Source organism: Arachis stenosperma, chromosome 5, assembly GCF_014773155.1.
Source record: "Arachis stenosperma cultivar V10309 chromosome 5, arast.V10309.gnm1.PFL2, whole genome shotgun sequence".
In the NCBI taxonomy this organism is placed as follows: domain Eukaryota; kingdom Viridiplantae; phylum Streptophyta; class Magnoliopsida; order Fabales; family Fabaceae; genus Arachis; species Arachis stenosperma.
In genome coordinates, this window is record NC_080381.1 from 90,238,060 (window position 1) to 90,260,056 (window position 21,997).

General features: G+C 40.7%; 1 non-coding gene across 1 annotated transcript; it reads left to right on the top strand.

The window, feature by feature from the left end:
- The first annotated feature begins 20,665 nt into the window (after positions 1 to 20,665).
- On the top strand, positions 20,666 to 20,769 carry LOC130932292 (small nucleolar RNA R71). The gene has a single exon (XR_009067449.1). It is a non-coding gene; the product is annotated as a small nucleolar RNA R71 (small nucleolar RNA).
- The last annotated feature ends 1,228 nt before the right edge of the window (positions 20,770 to 21,997 follow it).

The window sequence follows — 21,997 nt, forward strand, 5'->3', positions numbered from 1 at the left end:
CACATAGTCTACTGCCACAAGGATGTAAGTGTTTGAATATGAAGGTGGGAAGGGTCCCATGAAGTCTATACCCCACACATCAAACAACTCAATCTCTAGGATTCCTTGTTGAGGCATATCGTGACCATGAGCAAGATTGCTACCCCTTTGGCAACTGTCACAGTTACGGACAAACTTTCTAGAATCCTTAAAGAGTGTGGGCCAGTAGAAGCCACTTTGGAGAACCTTTGTGGCTGTTCACTCACCTCTAAAGTGTCCTCCAAAGTCTGATCCATGGCAATGCCATAGGATTCTCTGGGCCTCTTCTTCAGATACACAGAGTTGGATTATGCTATCCGAGCATCTCTTAAAGAGATATGGTTCATCCCACAAGTAGTACTTTGCATCATGCATGAGTTTCCAGGCTTGCTGCCTGTTGTACTTTTTGGGAATGAATCTTATAGCCTTGAAATTTGCAATGCCTGCAAACCAAGGTGCTGTCTGGATGACACAGAGTTGCTCATCTGGAAAGGTTTCGGATATGTCAGTGGAAGGAGGAGAAGTCCCTGCCACTGGTTTAATCCGAGACAAGTGGTCAGCCACTTGATTTTCTATACCCTTTCTGTCTCTGATTTCTATATCAAACTCTTGCAGCAGTAATACCCATCCTATGAGCCTGGGTTTAGAATCCTGCTTAGTGAGTAGATACTTCAGAGCAGCATGGTCAGTGTAGATAATGACCTTAGATCCTACTAAATATGATCTAAACTTGTCAATGGCATAGACCACTGCAAGTAATTCCTTTTCTGTAGTGGTATAGTTATTCTGTGTGTCATTCAGAACACGGCTGGCATAATAAATGACGTGCAAAAGCTTGTCATGTCTCTGCCCCAAAACTGCGCCAATGGCATGGTCATTGGAATCACACATCAGTTCAAATGCTAAGTCCTAGTTGGGTACAGATATTACACGCGCAGTGATAAGTTTAGCTTTTAGAGTCTCAAAGGCCTACAAACATTCTTGGTCAGAGACAAATGGTGTGTCAGTGGTTAATAAGTTGCATAGTGGTTTTGTGATTTTAGAAAAACCTTTTATAAACCTTCTGTAGAAACCTGCGTGTCCAAGGAAACTTCGGATTCTTTTAACATTAGTGGGTGGTGGTAATTGCTCAATCACCTCCACCTTAGCCTGATCCACTTCTATTCTCTTGTTTGAAATCTGGTGCCAAAGAATAATGCCTTCATTTACCATGAAGTGGCATTTTTTCCAGTTTAAAACTAGGTTTGTCTCTTGGCATCTCTTCAGAACTAGGGCCAAATGGTTAAGGCATGAGTCAAATGAGTCTCCAAAGACAGAGAAATCATCCATGAACACTTCAAGGAACTTCTCCACCATGTCAGAGAAGATGGAGAGCATACATCTCTGGAAAATGGCAGGTACATTGCACAGGCCAAATGGCATTCGCCTATAGGCAAACATGCCATAGGGACATGTGAATGCCGTCTTCTCTTGATCATGTAGATCCACTGCTATTTGATTGTACTCGGAATATACATCCAAGAAGAAATAAAAAACATGCCCTGCTAGTCTCTCTAGCATTTTATCAATAAATGGTAAAGGAAAATGATCCTTTCTGGTGGTGTTATTGATCCTTCTAGAGTCAATGCACATACGCTACCCTGTAACTGTCTGTGTAGGAATCAGTTCATTCTTTTCATTATGAACCACTGTCATGCCTCCCTTTTTGGGAACAACTTGGACAGGGCTCACCCAAGGGCTGTTAGAGAAGGGATAAATCCTCCAACAGCTTAGTGATTTCCTTTTACACTACTTCCTTCATAGCTGGATTTAGTCGCCTTTGTGGTTGCACCACTGGTTTGGTGTCATCCTCCAGCAGGATTTTGTGTATGCATCGGGTCGGGCTAATGCCCTTAAGGTCACTTATAGTCCACCCAAGAGTGGTCTTGTGTGTCTAGAGCACATGAATTAGTGCTTCTTCTTCCTGTGCCTCTAAGGCAGAGCTTATGATCACAGGGTAAGTATCTCCACCTCCAAGAAATACATATTTCAGGGAAGATGGTAATGGCTTGAACTCGAGTTTAGGAGTTGATGCAAGTGCATATTTGCTTTATTAGTTAGTTAGTTTAGTTAGTTTTAGCTTAATTTCACTTATTTTCTCTAAATAAACAAGTCCTTTTACGAGTTTTGTTTCCATGCATGAGAATACCAAGGAATATGTTGATTCTAGCCAAATTCATGCAAATGATTTAAGGAATGCATATATGAATGAGTATGAATGAATCTCATGAAATTTATTGCATGAATTGGTAAGACTTTGAAGCTATTTCCCTTGTTGATGATAGGTGATGAAACAAGGAAGCATGGAAGCAAGAATGATGCAAGCTGGGCAAGAAGTTGGCGTTGCCAACTTGGATATAAAGGGCGTTGTTCTTGGCAACGCCAGGAAGAGGAGTTGGCGTTGCCAACTTGGGAATGTGGTGCGTTTTTATGGATAACGCCAGGCAACCAAGAAGCAAAGTTGGCGTTGCCAACTTGAGAAGGGCATTGCCAACGCCACACACACAAGCAAGCTTGGCCCTGGAGGAAGAGAAGCTGGCGTTGCCAACTTGAGAAGGGCGTTGCCAACACCACACACAAGCAAGCTTGGCCCTGGAGGAAGAGAAGCTGGCGTTGCCAACGCCAGGAACCATAGGCGTTATTCAAGGCAACGCCAAGCAACAAATGGAGCCTTGAAGAGGAGCTCGAGGGCGTTGCCAACGCCAGGAACCATAGGCGTGTCCCTAGGCAACGCCACACAAGCAAACTTGGCCCAGGAAAATGAGATGCACGTTGCCAACTCCAAGTTATGAAGGCGTGTTCCTTGGCAACGTAGCAAGCAATTTTGGCACCAAAGGGGAGCTCGAGCACGTTGTTGGGCTAGGAAGCATTGGCGTGTTTAGCAACAACGCCAGGAATGGTTGCTTGGCTAGGCACCAAGTCTTGGTGCCAACCAAGTTGCCAACGCCCATAAGCCGCACCAATCAAGTTGCCAACGCCCATAAGCTATGCCATGCACGTTGCTAACGCCCATAAGCTATGCCATGCACGTTGCCAACGCCAGGAAGCAAACATGGAGCCTTGAGAAAGGCTCGAGCACATTGCCAACGTGCTGAAGAGAAGGAGTGTTTGGCAACAACGCCAGGATGGTGAGGAAATTGTGATGCACGTTGCTAACTTGGAATGTATGGGCGTTATCCACAACAACTCCAACAAGGCAGCCTGAACATGTCCTCTTCAATGGAAGATATCTTGAGCTACAGATATTCAAATTGAGTGCTTCCAGTTGCGTTGGAAAGCTAACATTCAGAGCTTTCCAACCATATATGATAGTCTATGGTGGAGCACAAAATTGAAGCCAAACTAGAGTCATCTTTAGGCCCTAAAAACAAGAACATGAAGTGAAATCCAAGAAGGCTAGAGATTAGCCTTGGGGTGTGGCACGAGCACGTTGCCAACGTGCTAGATAGGGGGCGTGTTTTGCAACAACGCCAGCCCCAAGCCCCTGCCTTGGGAGGCTATGCACGAGCACGTTGCCAACTTGGGAGTGAAGGTGCGTTTTTGGCAACAACTTGGCAGCTTGACCTTACCTTCTTTGAGGAACCATAACTTGAGCTAGGAAAGTCCAATTGAGGTGATTCCAGTGGCATTAGAAAATAGACATCAAGAGCTTTCCAATGATGTATAGTAGTCCATATTGAAGCAGAAGGTTGACACTCAAATTCTGGGCTACATTTAGCATGAAAGTAGAGCCAAGAAGAGGAAAAGCAAGTTGTTGGCAACAACTTGGGCTAGCAACGCCCAAGTCTCAAACTCACTTCCAGGAAATTATGATGCACGTTGCCAACGTGCATTAAGGCCACGTTATTGACAAAAACGCCAAGCCAATGGGCCAGAAGCATGATGAATGAACTCTTCCTTTCCAAGTCTAGCAACACTTCCAATTGAGCCAAGAATTCAACAAAGAGGAAGCCCATATTGCCAACCCAATTCAAGATCTTTGAAAGAGTTTTGGGAATTAGTATAAATAGAGATTGAGTTTGTACTTGTAGGGTACTTTTTAATACTTTTTAACACTTAGAATTTTTATATACTTTGAGCACTTTTACTTGGCTTTTGTTAGAACTTCCGGGTACTCTCCCGGAAAGCTCATCTTTGGTTTTCTATTGGAATTCTTCTTCTTCATTTTCAAGTTTTAAAAACTTCATTCTTCTTTTTCTTCTTCTTCCTTTACATTTAGTTTAATTTTGATTTATGGCAATTGTTGTTGAAATTGGAGCAATGACTCACTAAACCCCACTTTCAATAGGGGGAGGAGCTCTGTTTGTTGGAATGAATTGGTGAACCCATCTTCTCCTCCTCAATTCTAGTGGTTGATCTAAAGAGGGAACTCTTGCTCTTCATAGATTCAACCACCATCGAGAGAGGGGTTAATCTACATGAATTATGTGGTGAATTTGAGGAATGAGCCACATAATTCAGTTTAGAGTTCATCCTTTCATGATTTCTTTAATCAATATACCTTGGTTAGTATGTGAGATGTAACTCTCCTTGGTTGAGATTATAGGAATTGTGTGGCTGGATTAGATTTGAGCTTCATCTCTTCTCATGAACAATTAGATCACGAGAGTGGCAATTGGTTATGTTGAGAGAGATTGAATCACCAAGAGATTGGGATTCAATCACCCACTTGCCATGGATCTATACCCATGATTGAGGAAGATTTGACTAACATCAATTCATGAAAACTAGCATCTCTGATCCCTAATGATCCTCTCTATCATTAATTCTCATCTCTCTTGTTCTTAGTGTTTGAAAACCCATTGCCCAACTCCCTTCTACATTCTGTCAATTTACTATTCTTGTTATTACATTCTGTTCCTTTATTTCTTGTCATTTACTCTTATGTTCTTTAAATTTCTGCAACCTTTAATTCCTTGCAATTTATCTTTGATGTCATTTAAGTTTCTTGCACTTTAAGTTTCCGTCATTTACTTTCATTTTATTTCTCTATTCTAGTTCTTTACATTTTGTGTCATTTACATTCTTGCAATTATGTTCAAAAATCAAAATGCTCATGAAATCAAAACTATGTTTGCTTGACTAAATTTACCATTAACTAAAGTTGCTTAATCTACCAATCTCCGTGGGATCGACCTCACTCTTTGTGAGTTTTATTACTTGATACGACCCGGTATACTTGCCGGTTATACGTGAAATCTAAATTTTACGTATCAGGAGTCCTTTCCTCTTCTTTAAGGGGTTCATGGGCTCTTTTATCTCCTCTGGTTCCTCTAAATTAGGCTGGACATTATAAAAGATGTGAGTCAGCTCTTCTTCAAGTCTCACAGCCATGTTTACCTCTTCCACTAGGTAATCTATGATATCTATGCTCATGCATTCCTCTAGGGTATCTGGATGCTGCATAGCTTTGACAGCATTCAGCACACACTCATCCTCATTGACTCTAAGGGTTACTTCTGCTTTCTGAACATCAATGCGGGTTCTTACTGTAGCTAGGAAGGGTCTTCCTAGGATAAGAGATGCAATTTTGTGCCCATCCATATCCAACACCACAAAGCCAGTGGGAAATGCAAATGGTCCAACCCTAACAATCAATCTTCAACTACGGCTGATGGGAACTTAATAGAACCATTAGCAAGTTGAAGGCATATGCGGGTTGGCTTGGCTTCATGATTCAAGCGGAGCTTCTTTATTAATGAAGCATGTATTAGGTTGATGCTTGCTCCAGGATCACATAAGGATGTCCTTGTACAAGCCTTCCCTAGAGTGCGTGGTATCATAAAACTCCCAAGATCCTTAAGTTTCTATATTAAGCCATTTTGAATGATTGCACTGCATTCTTCAGTGAGGAGGACTATCTCTACCTCTCTCTAACCCTTCTTATGACTTAAGATGTCCTTCATGAACTTAGCATAAGAAAGTATCTGTTCAAGAGCCTCTACAAAAGGGATCTTAATCTCTAATGTTCTGAGATATTCCGCAAATCGGGTAAGTTGTTTATCTTTTTCCGCTTGACAGAGTTTCTAAAGGAATGGTATCTTGGTCTTATACTCATCAATCTTGGTTGATGGAGGCCAAGTGCCTTGTGTATTGGAAGGGGGGTTACTAGCTTACTTAGGAAGGTTGTTATCAGTAGGTGACTGACCACCCTTGCTTAGGCGTGAAACGCCCTTGTTGCTGCCCCCTTCTTGCCGTTTAACGCCAGGGATACTACCCCTTGTTGGTGATGCCAAGGTATCTTAGGCTAGTTTCACTAGCCTTTTTCATCTATTTTAGGGGAGTTTCATGCATTTCTTAGGCAATAAGTAAGTATTTGGATGAGAATTTCATGTATGTCTTAATTTAATTAAACATTGTAAATTTTATGCATTTTCATAAGATTTATGCTAGATTTATTTGTTTGTTATAAATAATACAAAATCTTGTGATTATGGCAAGGCTTTGATGCATTTGTTTGGTTGATGATAGGTGGAAAAAAGCATAGGAAGAGCAGGGAAGAGGAGAAGGAAGCAACGTTGGTGGCCAAAGTTGGCTCACCAATGTTGCCTCAAAAGTTTATGAACGAGGCTAGCAACATTGTATAAAAGAGGTGCCAACGTTGGAGGGAGCATTGGTGAACCAACGTCACCTCCAACATCTTCAAGGGGACTTAATTCTGGAGCTGGACAAATTGCCTTGTGTGCTTACTGATAAACCACTATTTTATGATTTATATTGTATGGTTTTATCAACTCTTCACCCACTTATTCATATGATTTTCATTTATTTACAATTCCTTCCTGAAAATGTTCTATGACTGAAAACTTGCTTCCTAAAGATCTTTTAATTGTATATTTTTCTTCTCCTTTATACCATTCGATTTCGTGATTTGTGTGTTAAGTGTTTCAGGCTTCATAGGGCAAGAATGGCTTAGGGAATGGAGAGGAAGCTTGAAAAAATGGAAGGAACACAAGGAATTGAGGGGATGACCAGCGAGAAGTGACACGGGCGCATGGCTCACGCGACTGCGCGAAATGGAGGAAATCGCAGTGACGCGCTCGTGTGCCTGACGCGACTGCGTGGATTGGAAGCTGCACGAGTGACGCGAATGCATGAACGACGCGAACGCGTGGCATGAGAAACGCTGAGTGACGCGAACGCGTGACGTGCGCGATCTGCAGAATTACAGAAGTCGCTGGCATAGATTCTGGGCCGCGTTTTAACCCAGTTTTTGGCCCAGAAATACAGATTAGAGCCAGGGAACATGCAAAGACGAAGGAGAACATCGCATAATTTATAGTTTTCAGATCTGATTCTACTCCTCCTCTAGGTTTTTCCTTAGACATTCATAATCTAGGATTTGAAGATTTTGGCTTTGGTTATTGAGAAGAGTCTACCTCCGGAATTGGTCATTCTAGTTTATTTACCTACTTTTCATTTACTCTTCCATATTCTTAATTTGTCCAGAGATGACATTGGATTATTTTTTTGAGTTCATTAATACAAGACTATTTTACTTTTAATTAATCTCTTTGATTATTGTTTATCATGTCTCTTTTTATTTTCCCCCTTAATTTTGTGAAGTCTACATTTATGATAATGGAGTAGTTCCCCAACTTGATTGGGAGTTGATTAAAAGGAGAACCTTGAGTTGGAATACTCAAGGGTTCAATTGTAATTGGTCCATTGTTGGTTGGCTTGTTAGTCACTAACTCTAATCCTTCCCAAGGGAGAGGATTAGGACTTGTGAATAGAAGTTGACTTTTAACTTGACTTTCCTTCATTGGTTAACTAAGTAAAAATAATGACTAATTATTAATTGATCTTGATAAAATTCCAACAAGGATAGAAATTCCAATTAATCTTCTCCCAATCAAGATTTTTATTTAAATCACATAAATTCCCTAATTTAATTTTCTGTTTATCAAACTCAAAACCAATTTGGAAAACCTCTGATTGATAAAATAGCACATCTTCCTCAACTCGTTGGGAAACGACCTGGGATTCATACTCCCAATATTTTATTTCTAAAACTTGTGACAACTCTTTTCTAAATTGATAAGTGGATCTTTGCCGGTTAAGAACTGTACTTGCAACGCCATTTTCCTAAATAATTCTTAATCTGCCAATTTTTGCCTACGTCAATTTTTGGCGCCATTGCCGGGGAGTTGCAATAGTGTGCTAATTTATTGATTGGAATTTATTTAATTGCATTTTTTCTTTTTATTTTGCTACTATGAGCTGCATGTTTCTTTCATTGAATGACGCGTTCACTTCCTGACCTAAGCTTGCCAGTATTTGATCCTGAGATTGAAAGAACTATTTCACGTATAAGGCAAACTCGGGGTCGGTTAGTCCTCTCCGAGGACGAATCTGAAACGTCACTTAAGGAAGAAACAAGCTCCCTTTCTACTGATTCAGTTGATTTACGTGCAGGTGACATGGCAGCACCTAGGAGAGTCACTATCCAGGAGGCTAGAGCCACTGATTTTACACTGCAGCCGTATCAGGCGCATCACCCAGCGGTGGTTGCAGATTTTGAACTAAAGACTGCACTATTCAACTTGATGCCCAAGTTTCATGGCTTACCTGCTCAAGAGCCTATCAAGCACCTTAGGGATTTCCAGGCAGCCTGTTCTACTGTCAGGCGTGTTGGTGCAGATGAAACTTTTATTTTGTTAAAAACCTTCCCATTCTCTCTCGAGGGAAAGGCGAGAGAGTGGTACTACGCCCAACCTAGAGCGACTGTTGCTAACTGGGACACGCTTAGAAGGGAATTTTTGGAGAAATTCTTTCCAGCTGAAGTTACTGATAGATTGAGGAAGGAAATTTCCATGATTGTTCAAGGCGAATCCAAGACTCTCCACGAATATTGGGAGCGCTTCAACAATCTTCTGAAAGCATGTGCCCACCACATGATTGAGAAGTTAGTGTTGCTCAGCTACTTCACACAGGGCATGAAGCCTCAGGATAAGACCACATTGGAAGGTGCTAGCAATGGGTCTATGAAAAAGTACAAGACCACTGATGAAGCATGGCAATTGATCAATGATTTAGCTGAATCCACTAGGAATCATAGGCAGAAGCAGAGCCACTCAAAAGTTGTTGCAGAGGTATCCTCTAGCAAAGAGACTACTACTATAATCCAGAGTATATACAAAATGACCAACTTATTGAAGCAGATGTAGTTGAGTCAATAACAAGCTCAACCTTCTCCGCCACAGCAAGGCCAACAGTTGGTTCCACAAAGAGTATGCGGGATCTATGCCAATTACAGTCATTATACTGATGAATGTCCGCAGCTCCAACAGGAAGACAACATTGTGGCAGCCACTTATAACTTCTATGACTGCCCCAATCAACGGTACAATCAAAGTGGCAGCTACAACCATGGATGGCAGGATAACTCCAACCAAGGTTGGAGAGATAATTCTAACCAGGGTTGGAGGGATAATCATAACAGAGGAGGCAGAGATAACAATGGAAACTAGAGGTGGAATAACAATAACAACTTTAGGCAGTAGAATCAGAATCAGGCCTACAGAGCACCTCATCTAAGGCAGCCTCAAGCATCTCAGCAGACCCCTCAGATCACTTATCCCTTTGCATCTTTTAATGATGACTTACTACAATCTATTGATCGGAGACAGCACGCCATGGAAAACAACCTTACTTCTACTCTAAATGGTTTGAACTCTACCTTGCAAGCCCTTGTCTCACAGATTAGATCACTAAATAACTCCAATAACCAGTCTTTGAGCTCCAGTGGACTCCCCTCTCAACCATTACCCAACCCCAAAGGTGGCATCAATGCCATTACCCTGAGGTCTGGAACCACACGGCAAGAGAGGAATCCTGAGGAACCAAGCCCGCTAGAACACGCACCAGCTACGGACACGGTTTAGGTAGAGGATGTTGAAGAAGAAGATGAAGCACAAGGTATGGCTAAAGTAGAAGCAGCCAAACCAAGGAATGCAGAACCCCAGCAAGCTGAAGCTGTAAAAGATGCCACTCCTATTCCATTTCCACACCTTGCTAAGAAATCCAGAAAGCAAATGGAACTTGATCCCAAAATGGTAGAGATCTTCAAAAAGGATGAGGTAACTGTTCCCCTTTATGATGTTATTCAGCAAGTACCTATACACAAAGTTTCTAAAAGAATTGTGCAAACAAAAAGATGAAATTAATGAATTAGAAACTATTCCTTTAGGTAGTTCTATATCTACTTTCATGGGAAATATACCTGAAAAATGTAGTGACCCAGGCCCATGCATTGTTAACTGTACCATTGGAGGTGTGATATTTTCTGACTGTATGTGTGATTTAGGAGCGTGCGTGAGTATTATGCCCTTGTCTATATATAATGCTTTAAGGCTCCCTCCCTTAAAAAGGTCGGCAGCTCGTTTTGTGTTAGCAGATAAAAGCATTATCACATTGGTTGGAATTGCTGAAGATGTGTTAGTGAGCATTAAGGGGATCACGTTTCCACTTGACTTCTATATCTTGGAGATGCCCCCAAAATAACTCAGGAAGGCCTTTGTCAATCGTGCTTGGAAGACCGTTTTTGAAGACTTCAAAATTCAAGCTGGATGCCTTTTCAGGAACCTATTCCTTTGAGGTAGATGGCAGAACAGTGAGCTTCAATATGGATGAAGCTATGAAGCACCCTCAGAAGATCACTCCATATTCCAATGTGACATCATCAACGAAATTATAGCTGCAACTCACCAGGAAGAATGGAAGAGAGTTACATGGAGCATGATCCAAGTGTTGGGACACCCTCTGAACATACTGGAGATTCATTACCATTTTCACCAGCCACAGATAATCCAGAGCAAAACCATGAGCAAAAAATGGAATTAAAGCCCCTTCCTTCACACCTCAAGTATGCATACCTTGAGGAAAAGCAAAAGTTTCCAGTTATCATTGCAAGGGAGCTCACTTCCCAACAAGAAGAACAACTGCTTAGTGTATTGAGGACGCATTAGAAAGCAATTGAATAGAGCTTGGCGGATGTAGTAGGCATCAGCCCTCAAGTTTGTGAACATAGAATATTTTTAAAAGAAGGAGTAAAGCCTGTCCATCAACCTCAGAGAAGATTGAATCCAACCATCTTAGAAGTTGTCAAGAAGGAAGTGACCAGACTATTTGAAGCAGATATCATTTATCCCATCTCAGATAGCGAATGGGTAAGTCCATTACAAGTGGTGGCCAAGAAGTCTGAGGTCACAACAATAAGAAATGAGCAGGGAGAACTTCTGACAACCAGAGTGCAGAATGCATGGAGAGTTTGCATTGACTATAGGTGTCTCAACCAAGCCACTCACAAGGATCATTATCCCTTGCCATTCATTAATCAGATGCTTGATCGCCTGTCAGGTAAATCTCATTACTGCTTTCTAGATGGTTATACAAGTTATTTTCAAATCCATATAGCTCCTGAAGATCAGGAAAAGACTACTTTCACATGTCCTTTTGGGACTTATGCTTATAAAAGAATGCCCTTTGGCTTATGCAATGCACCAGCTACTTTTCAAAGGTGTATGATGAGTCTTTTCTCTGATCTCATTGAGATCTGTATGGAAGTTTTTATGGATGACTTTAGCGTATATGGTGATTCATTTAGCCTTTGCTTGGATAGTTTATCTAGAGTATTGGACAGGTGTGTTAGTTCAGACCTTGTTTTAAATTTTGAAAAGTGTCATTTTTTGGTGAAACAAGGCATTGTTCTAGGACATGTTGTTTCTAATACTAGTATCTCTGTAGACCCAGCAAAGGTGCATGTTATTTCTAGTTTACCTTACCCCTCCTCTGTGAGGGAAGTCCGTTCGTTCCTTGGCCATGCAGGTTTTTACAGGAGATTCATTAAGGACTTCAGTAAGGTAGCATTACCTTTATCCAGACTACTGCAGAAAGATATTGAGTTCAAGTTCGGTGAGGATTGCAAACAAGCATTTGATAAGCTGAAGACCGCCTTGACTCAAGCTCCGATGGTGAGGGGACCAGACTGGAGTCAACCATTTGAAATCATGTGCGAAGCCTCCAATCATGCAGTAGGAGCAGCACTAGCTCAGCATGAAGGTAACGATCCTTTTGTAATTGCTTATGCATCTAAGACTTTAGATGCTGCTCAATCTAATTACACTACTACTGAAAAAGAGCTTCTAGCTATTATTTTTGCTCTGGATAAATTCCGAGCCTATTTACTTGGTACTAAGGTAGTAGTGTACTCAGACCATGCAGCTTTAAAATATTTATTAGCTAAAAAGGAGTCTAAACCAAGGTTAATACGTTGGATGCTACTGCTGCAAGAATTTGATTTAGAAATTAAAGATAGGAGTGGTAACCAAAATTTAGTGGCCGACCACTTGAGTCGCCTTCAGCACATTGAAGATGACTCCATTCCTATCAATGATAATTTCCCATTTGATAGCTTATAGGCAGTATCTGATGTAGTTCCTTGGTATGCACCTGTAGCTAATTATCTAGTTAGGCACACTTTTCCTCCCGATTTTACTAAGCATCAGAGAGACAAGCTGAAAAGCGAGTCCAAATATTATGTATGGGATGATCCATATCTATAGAGGTGTGGTGCTGACGATTGGATTTTTGACGGTTTAGAATTTCACTAATGAAATCACGTCGAAGTATAGTTTCTAAACCAAGCAATAATCCTTTCATACAAAAAGTTGTTTGTCACTAAAACAAACCCCTAAATTTATAAACCGAAGTATTCAAACCTCGGGTCGTTCTCCCTAGGAATTACAATAAAGTGTCTTGTTATTGGTTTGAGTTGTTTTGGGGTTTTGATAAGAGGCATGAAAGTAAATGGCGATGAAAGTAAACTAACAACTATAAAAGGCTCTTGGCAAGGTATGAGAACTAGAAGTTCTATCCTAGTTATCCTTCTCAATTGTGATGAGAATTGTTCATTGCTACCACTTAGTTAACCCTTACTAAATAAAGGAAAGTCAAGTAGATGAATTGACTTGAGCCACAAGTCCTAGCCAACTCCCAAGGAAAGACTAGCTTGAGTGCACTCCAAACCAATTAGCAATCTCTCCAATTATCAATCAACAAAGGAATTAGATAACTCAAGTGTCACTAATTACTCTACCTAGGCCAAGAGGAACAAAATCTACACTAAATCTAGAAGAGGCATTTCAACAAACACATAGAGTGCAATACAAGTAAACAACATAAATTGCAAGAATTAAAGAGAGATCTAACTATAAAGGCAAGAGATCAATAATAGAAAAGCAAAGAAGAACAATTATTATGAATTACCTCTTATTGAATTGAAAGAAAATGGAAGGAACAAAAGTAGATCTACAACAAAATGTAAGAACAACATAAAGGAAATTACAACAAAAGAGTAGAAGAAGAATGAATCTAACAACAAAGAATTGAAAGGTAGAAGTAGAAGAAAGCAAAGAGTAAAACCTAGATCTAAGAACTAATCCTAATCCTAATCCTAATTCTAGAGAGAAGTGAGAGCTTCTCTCTCTAGAAACTAACTCTAACCACTAAACTAAACTAATGGTTACTAACTTCTAAAGTATCAAAAAGTATGAAAAGTATGTTGATTCTCCTTCAATCCTTGGCTTAAATAGCATCAGAAATGAGTTGGATTGGGCCCACAAGGCTTCTAAAATCGCTGGCCACATGTTGCTTTAAGTGAACTAGGTGGCAGCAACAGCGTGTGCGCGTACTTTGCGCGTGCGCGCCACCATACGTGCAGCAACTATGGCAAATCTTATATCGTTTCGAAGCCCCGGATGTTAGCTTTCTAACCCAACTGGAACCGCATCATTTGGACCTCTGTAGCTCAAGTTATGGTCGTTTAAGTGCGAAGAGGTCGGCTTGACAGCTTTCCGGTTCTTTCATTTCTTCATGAGTTCTTCAACTTTTCATGCTTCTTTCTTCAATCCCTTAATCCAATCTTTGCCTCCTAAACCTTAAATCACTTAACAAACATATCAAGGCATCTAATGGAATCAAGGAGAATTAAATTTAGCTATTTTAAGACCTAAAAAGCATGTTTTCACTCTTAAGCACAATTAAAGGAGAATATACAAAACCATGCTATTTCATTGAATGAATGTGGGTAAAAGGTGATAAAATCCCCTAAATTCAATACAAGATAAACCGTCAAATTGGGGTTTGTCAGGTGCTGACCAGGTAATTCGACGGTGTGTACCTCAATCAGAATTCCAATCCATTTTAGAGGCCTGCCACTCATCTGAGAGTGGAGGACATTTTGGCCCTCAACGAACTGCTAGAAAAGTTTTAGACTGTGGGTTCTGGTGGCCTACTCTTTTTAAAGATGCTGCTGACCATTGTAAATCTTGTCCTCCATGCAAAAGATTTGGTAATATATCCCAGAGGGATGAAATGCCTCAGAAAATTATGCTTTTCTATAAAAATTTTTATGTTTGGGGCACTGACTTCATGGGTCCATTTCCAAATTCTAATGGCCACCTTTATATACTATTAGCTGTAGATTATATTTCTAAATGGGTGGAAGCAATTCCTACCCGTACTGATGATGCTAACACTGTTGTTTCCTTTGCTAGAAACCATATTATTTGTCGCTTTGGATCACCACGAGCAATCGTGAGCGATCAATGCACTCACTTTTGTAACAGGAGACTAACAGGTTTACTAAAGAGGCATGGGATAATTCATAAAGTATCAATAGCCTATCACCCCCAAACTAATGGGCAAGCAGAGGTGTCTAGCAGAAAGATAAAGCGCATACTGCAAAAGATAATCAAGCCTCATAGAAAGGACTGGAGCACCAGGCTCCAAGATGCGCTTTGGGCATATCGGACAGCATACAAGACACCGATTGGGATGAGTCCTTTCCACTTAGTTTATGGAAAGGCCTATCATCTCCTAGTTGAGTTAGAATACAAAGCCTTCTGGGCGGTAAAGGAATGCAACATGGACTATTGGTGCGCGAAATTGTGATCACTACAACTTCACACAACTAACCAGCAAGTGCACTGGGTCGTCCAAGTAATACCTTACGTGAGTCAGGGTCGATCCCACGGAGATTTTTGGTATGAAGCAAGCTATGGTCACCTTGTAAATCTTAGTCAGGCAGACTCAAATGGGTATAGTGATATACGAATAAAGCATAAAGATAAAGATAGAGGTACTTATGTAATTCATTGGTAGGAACTTCAGATAAGCGTATAAAGATGCCTTCCCTTCCGTCTCTCTGCTTTCCTACTGTCTTCATCCAATCCTTCTTACTCCTTTCCATGGCAAGCTTGTGTAGGGTTTCACCGTTGTCAGTGGCTACCTCCCATCCTCTCAGTGAAAATGTTCCTATGCTCTGTCACAGCATATGGCTAATCAGCTGTCGGTTCTCGGTCAGGCCGGAATAGAATCCATTGATTCTTTTGCGTCTGTCACTAACGCCCCGCCTGCTAGGAGTTTGAAGCACGTCACAGTCATTCAATCATTGAATCCTACTCAGAATACCATAGACAAGGTTTAGACCTTCCGGATTCTCTTGAATGCCGCCATCAGTTCTCGCCTATACCACGAAGACTCTGATCTCACGGAATGGCTGGCTCGTTTGTCAGACGAGCACTCGGTTGTCAGGCGATCAACCATGCATCGTGTATCAGGAATCCAAGAGATATTCACTAGAGCCTTGGTTGCTTGTAGAACAAAAGTGGTTGTCAGTCACCTTGTTCATAAGTGAGAATGATGATGAGTGTCACGGATCATCACATTCATCAAGTTGAAGAACAAGTGATATCTTGGACAAAGAACAAGCGGAATTGAATAGAAGAACAATAGTAATTGCATTAATACTCGAGGTACAGCAGAGCTCCACACCTTAATCTATGGTGTGTAGAAACTCCACCGTTGAAAATACATAAGAACAAGGTCTAGGCATGGCCGTGAGGCCAGCCTCCCAATGATCTAAGAACTAGATGTCCAAAGATGAAAAATACAATAGTAAATGGTCCTATATATAGAGAACTAGTAGCCTAGGGTGTACAGAGATGAGTAAATGACATAAAAATCCACTTCCGGGCCCACTTGGTGTGTGCTTGGGCTGAGCAATGAAGCAATTTCGTGTAGAGACTCTTTTTGGAGTTAAACGCCAGCTTTTATGCTAGTTTGGGCGTTTAACTCCCATTTAGGTGCCAGTTCCGGCGTTTAACGCTGGAATTTCTGAGGGTGACTTTGAACGCCGGTTTGGGCCATCAAATCTTGGGCAAAGTATGGACTATCATATATTGCTGGAAAGCCCAGGATGTCTACTTTCCAACGCCGTTGAGAGCGCGCCAATTGGGCTTCTGTAGCTCCAGAAAATCCACTTCGAGTGCAGGGAGGTCAGAATCCAACAGCATCTGCAGTCCTTTTCAGTCTCTGAATCAGATTTTTGCTCAGGTCTCTCAATTTCAGCCAGAAAATACCTGAAATCACAGAAAAACACACAAACTCATAGTAAAGTCCAGAAAAGTGAATTTTAACTAAAAACTAATAAAAATATACTAAGAACTCAACTAAAACTACTAAAAACATACTAAAAACAATGCCAAAAAGGGTACAAATTATCCGCTCATCACAACACCAAAGTTAAATTGTTGCTTGTCCTCAAGCAACTGAAAATCAAATAAGATAAAAAGAAGAGAATATACTATAGACTCCAAATTATCAATGAAACTTAGCTCCAAATTAGATGAGCGGGACTAGTAGCTTTTTGCCTCCGAACAGTTTTGGCATCTCACTTTATCCTTTGAGATTCAGAATGATTGGCTTCTTTAGGAACTCAGAATCCAGATAGTGTTATTGATTCTCCTAGTTAAGTATGATGATTCTTGAACACAGCTACTTATTGAGTCTTGGCCGTGGCCCAAAGCACTCTGTCTTCCAGTATTACCACCGGATACATACATGCCACAGACACATAATTGGGTCAACCTTTTCAGATTGTGACTCAGCTTTGCTAAAGTCCCCAATTAGAGGTGTCCAGGGTTCTTAAGCACACTCTTTTTGCCTTGGATCACAACTTTATTCTTGCTTTTTCTTTCTTTTTTTTTCGGTTTTTTTTTCTTTTTCGTTTTTCTCCCCTTTTTTTTCTCTTTTTTTTTTCTTTTGTATTCACTGCTTTTTCTTGCTTCAAGAATCATTTTTATGATTTTTTAGATCCTCAGTAACATGTCTCCTTTTTCATCATTCTTTCAAGAGCCAACAATTTTAACATTCATGAACAACAAATTCAAAAGACATATGCACTGTTCAAGCATACATTCAGAAAACAAAAAGTATTGTCACCACATCAAACTAATTAAGCTAGTTTTAAAGATGAATTCGAAATCCTGTACTTCTTGTTCTTTTGTAATAAAAACAGTTTTCATTTAAGAAAGGTGATGGATTCATAGGACATTCATAACTTTAAGGCATAGACACTAAGACACTAATGATCATAAGACACAAACATAGATAACCATAGAGCATAATTTTCGAAAAACAGAAAAATAAAGAACAAGGAGATTAAAGAACGGGTCCACCTTAGTGATGGCGGCTTGTTCTTCCTCTTGAAGGTCCTATGGAGTGCTTGAGCTCCTCAATGTCTCTTCCTTGTCTTTGTTGCTCCTCTCTCATGATTCTTTGATCTTCTCTAATTTCATGGAGGAGGATGGAATGTTCTTGGTGCTCCACCGTTAGTTGTCCCATGTTGGAACTCAATTCTCCTAGGGAGGTGTTGATTTGCTCCCAATAAGGATGGAATGTTCTTGGTGCACCACCCTTAGTTGTCCCATGTTGGAACTCAATTCTCCTAGGGAGGTGTTGATTTGCTCCCAATAGTTTTGTGGAGGAAAGTGCATCCCTTGAGGCATCTCAGGGATTTCATGATGAGTGGGATCTCTTGTTTCCTCCATCCTTTTCTTAGTGATGGGCTTGAGGTCATGCCTTCTCAGTTGAACCGGCTTCCCTCTTGAATCTCTCTTTCATTGAACGCCCTCTTCATAGATGTCTATGAGGACTTGGTCCAACCTTTGATCAAAGTTGACCCTTCTTCATGGCCACAACTTCATAGAAGTGGTCTTGATGCACCCTTGAGATGAATCTCTCCATCTCCCATGACTCGGAGGTGGAGGCTTTTGCCTTCCCTTTCCTCTTTCTAGAGGTTTCTCCGGCCTTGGATGCCATAAATGGTTATGGAAAAACGAAAAAGCAACGCTTTTACCACACCAAACTTAAAAGGTTTGCTCGTCCTCGAGCAAAAGAAGAAAGAAGAGAGTAGAAGAAGAAGAAATGGAGGAGAGTGAGATGGCTTTGTGGTTCGGCCAAAAGGGGAAGAAGTAGTATTTAGGGTGTGTGAAAATGAAGGAGTGAAGATGATAGTGGGATTTGATAGGTGGGGGGTTTTTGGGAGAGAGGTGTTGAGGTGATTGGTGAATGGGTGAAGAAGAGAGAGGGTGGTGGGGTTGGTGGGGATCCTGTGGGGTCCACAGATCCTTAGGTGTCAAGGAAAAGTCATCACTGCACCAAATGGCATTCAAAATCATGTTTTGAGCCATTTCTGGCGTTAAACGCCGGGCTGGTGCCCATTCCTGGCGTTTAACGCCAGGTTCTTGCCCTTTTCTGGCGTTTAACGCCAGTCTGGTGCCCCTTTCTGGCGTTAAACGCCCAGAATGGTGCCAGACTGGGCGTTAAACGCCCAACTGCTAGCCTCACTGGCGTTTAAACGCCAATGGGTTCTTCCTCCAGGGTGTGCTGTTTTTCTTCCTGTTTTTCATTCTGTTTTTGCTTTTTCAATTGATTTTGTGACTTCTCATGATCATCAACGTACAAAAAACATAAAATAACAAAAGAAAATAGATAAAATATAACATTGGGTTGCCTCCCAACAAGCGCTTCTTTAATGTCAGTAGCTTGACAGATGGCTCTCATGGAGCCTCACATTTTCTCAGAGCAATGTTGGAACCTCCCAACACCAAACTTAGAGTTTAAATGTGGGGGTTCAACACCAAACTTAGAGTTTGGTTGTGGCCTCCCAACACCAAACTTAGAGTTTGACTGTGGGGGCTCTGTTTGACTCTGATTTGAGAGAAGCTCTTCATGCTTCCTCTCCATGGTGACAGAGGGATATCCTTGAGCCTTAAACACAAAGGATTCTTCCTTCACTTGAATGATCAGCTCGCCTCTATCAACATCAATCATAGCCTTTGCTGTGGCTAGGAAGGGTCTGCCAAGGATGATGGTTTCATCCATGCACTTCCCAGTCTCTAGGACTATGAAATCAGCAGGGATGTAATGGTTTTCAATCTTCACCAAAACATCCTCTACAAGTCCATGAGCTTGTTTTCTTGAGTTGTCTGCCATCTCTAATGAGATTCTTGCAGCTTGCACCTCAAAGATCCCTAGCTTCTCCATTACAGAGAGAGGCATGAGGTTTACACTTGACCCTAAGTCACACAGAGCCTTCTTGAAGGTCATGGTGCCTATGGTACAAGGTATTGAAAACTTCCCAGGATCTTGTCTCTTTTGAGGTAATTTCTGCCTAGACAAGTCATCCAGTTCTTTGGTGAGCAAAGGAGGTTCATTCTCCCAAGTCTCATTTCCAAATAACTTGTCATTTAGCTTCATGATTGCTCCAAGGTATTTAGCAACTTGCTCTTCAGTGACATACTCATCCTCTTCAGAGGAAGAATACTCATCAGAGCTCATGAAAGGCAGAAGTAACTCCAATGGAATCTCTATTGTCTCATTTTGAGCCTCAGATTCCCATGGTTCCTCATTGGGGAACTCAATGGAGGTCAGTGCACGCCCACTGAGGTCTTCCTCAGTGGCGTTCACTTCCTCTCCTTCCTCTCCAAATTCGGCCATGTTGATGGCCTTGCACTCTCCTTTTGGATTTTCTTCTGTATTGCTTGGGAGAGTACTAGGAGGGAGTTCAGTAACTTTCTTGCTCAGTTGTCCCACTTGTGCCTCCAAATTCCTAATGGAGGACCTTGTTTCAGTCATGAAACTTTGAGTGGTTTTGATCAGATCAGAGACCATGGTTGCTAAGTCAGAGGGGTTCTGCTTAGAATTCTCTGTCTGTTGCTGAGAAGATGATGGAAAAGGCTTGCCATTGCTAAACCTATTTCTTCCACCATTATTTTTATTGAAACCTTGTTGAGGTTTCTCTTGATTCTTCCATGAGAAATTTGGGTGATTTCTCCATGAAGAATTATAGGTGTTTCCATAGGGTTCTCCTAGGTAATTCATCTCTTCCATTGAAGGGTTCTCAGGATCATAGGCTTCTTCTTCAGATGAAGCATCCTTAGTACTGCTTGGTGCATTTTGCATTCCAGACAGACTTTGAGAGATCAAATTGACTTGTTGAGTTAATATCTTGTTCTGAGCCAGAATGGCATTCAGAGCATCAATCTCAAGAACTCCTTTCTTCTGATTAGTCCCATTGTTCACAGGATTCCTTTCAGAAGTGTACATGAATTGGTTATTTGCAACCATTTCAATTAGCTCTTGAGCTTCTGTAGGCGTCTTCTTCAGATGAAGAGATCCTCCAGCAGAGCTATCCAAAGACATCTTGGATAGTTCAGAGAGACCATCATAGAAAATACCTATGATGCTCCATTCAGAAAGTATGTCAGATGGACACTTTCTGATCAATTGTTTGTATCTTTCCCAAGCTTCATAGAGGGATTCTCCATCCTTCTGTCTGAAGGTTTGGATTTCCACTCTAAGCTTACTCAATTTTTGAGGTGGAAAGAACTTTGCCAAGAAGGCATTGACTAGCTTTTCCCATGAGTCCAGGATTTCTTTAGGTTGTGAGTCCAACCATGTCCTAGCTCTGTCTCTTATAGCAAAAGGGAATAGCATAAGTCTGTAGACCTCAGGGTCTACCCCATTAGTCTTGACAGTGTCACAGATTTGCAAGAATTCAGCCAAAAACTGATGAGGATCTTCCAATGGAAGTCCATGAAACTTGCAATTCTGTTGCATTAGAGAAATTAATTGAGGCTTAAGCTCAAAGTTGTTTGCTCCAATGGCAGGGATAGAGATGCTTCTCCCATAGAAGTCGGGAGTAGGTGCAGTAAAGTCACCCAGCACCTTCCTTGCATTGTTTGCATTGTTGTTGTTTTCGGCTGCCATGTCTTCTTCTTTGAAGATTTCTGTTAGGTCCTCTACAGAGAGTTGTGCCTTAGCTTCTCTTAGCTTTCGCTTCAAGGTCCTTTCAGGTTCAGGGTCAGCTTCAACAAGAATGCCTTTGTCTCTGCTCCTGCTCATATGAAAGAGAAGAGAACAAGAAAATGTGGAATCCTCTATGTCACTGTATAGAGATTCCTTGAGGTGTCAGAGGAAAAGAAAAATAGAAGACAGAAGTAGAAAATTCGAACTTATCAAAGAAGATGGAGTTCGAATTTTGCATTAAGGAATATTGTTAGTCCATAAATAGAAGGATGTGAGAAGAAGGGAAGTAATTTTCGAAAATTAAGTAAAAGATTTTGAAAACATTTTTGAAAAACACTACTTGATTTTCGAAAATGAAAGTGGAAAAGAAATCAAGTAATTTTTGAAAAAGATTTTGAAATTAGAAGTCAAAAAGATTTGTTTGAAAACTATTTTGAAAAAGATGAGGTTAAGAAGATATGATTGGTTTTTAAAAAAATATGTGATTGAAAAAAAATATGATTTGAAAACAATTTTAAAAAGAATTGATTTTAAAAATTAATAACTTGCCTAACAAGAAAAGATATGATTCAAACATTAAACCTTTCTCAACAGAAAAGGCAACAAATTTGAGATGTTCAATCAAATCATTAATTGTTAGCAAGTATCTTTGAAAAAGGAAAGAAATTGATTTTGAAAACATTTGATTGAAAAGATATGATTTGAAAAAGATTTGATTTTGAAAAACTTTGAAAACTTGAAAAAAAATTGATTTGAAAACAAAATCTTCCCTCTTGTGCCATCC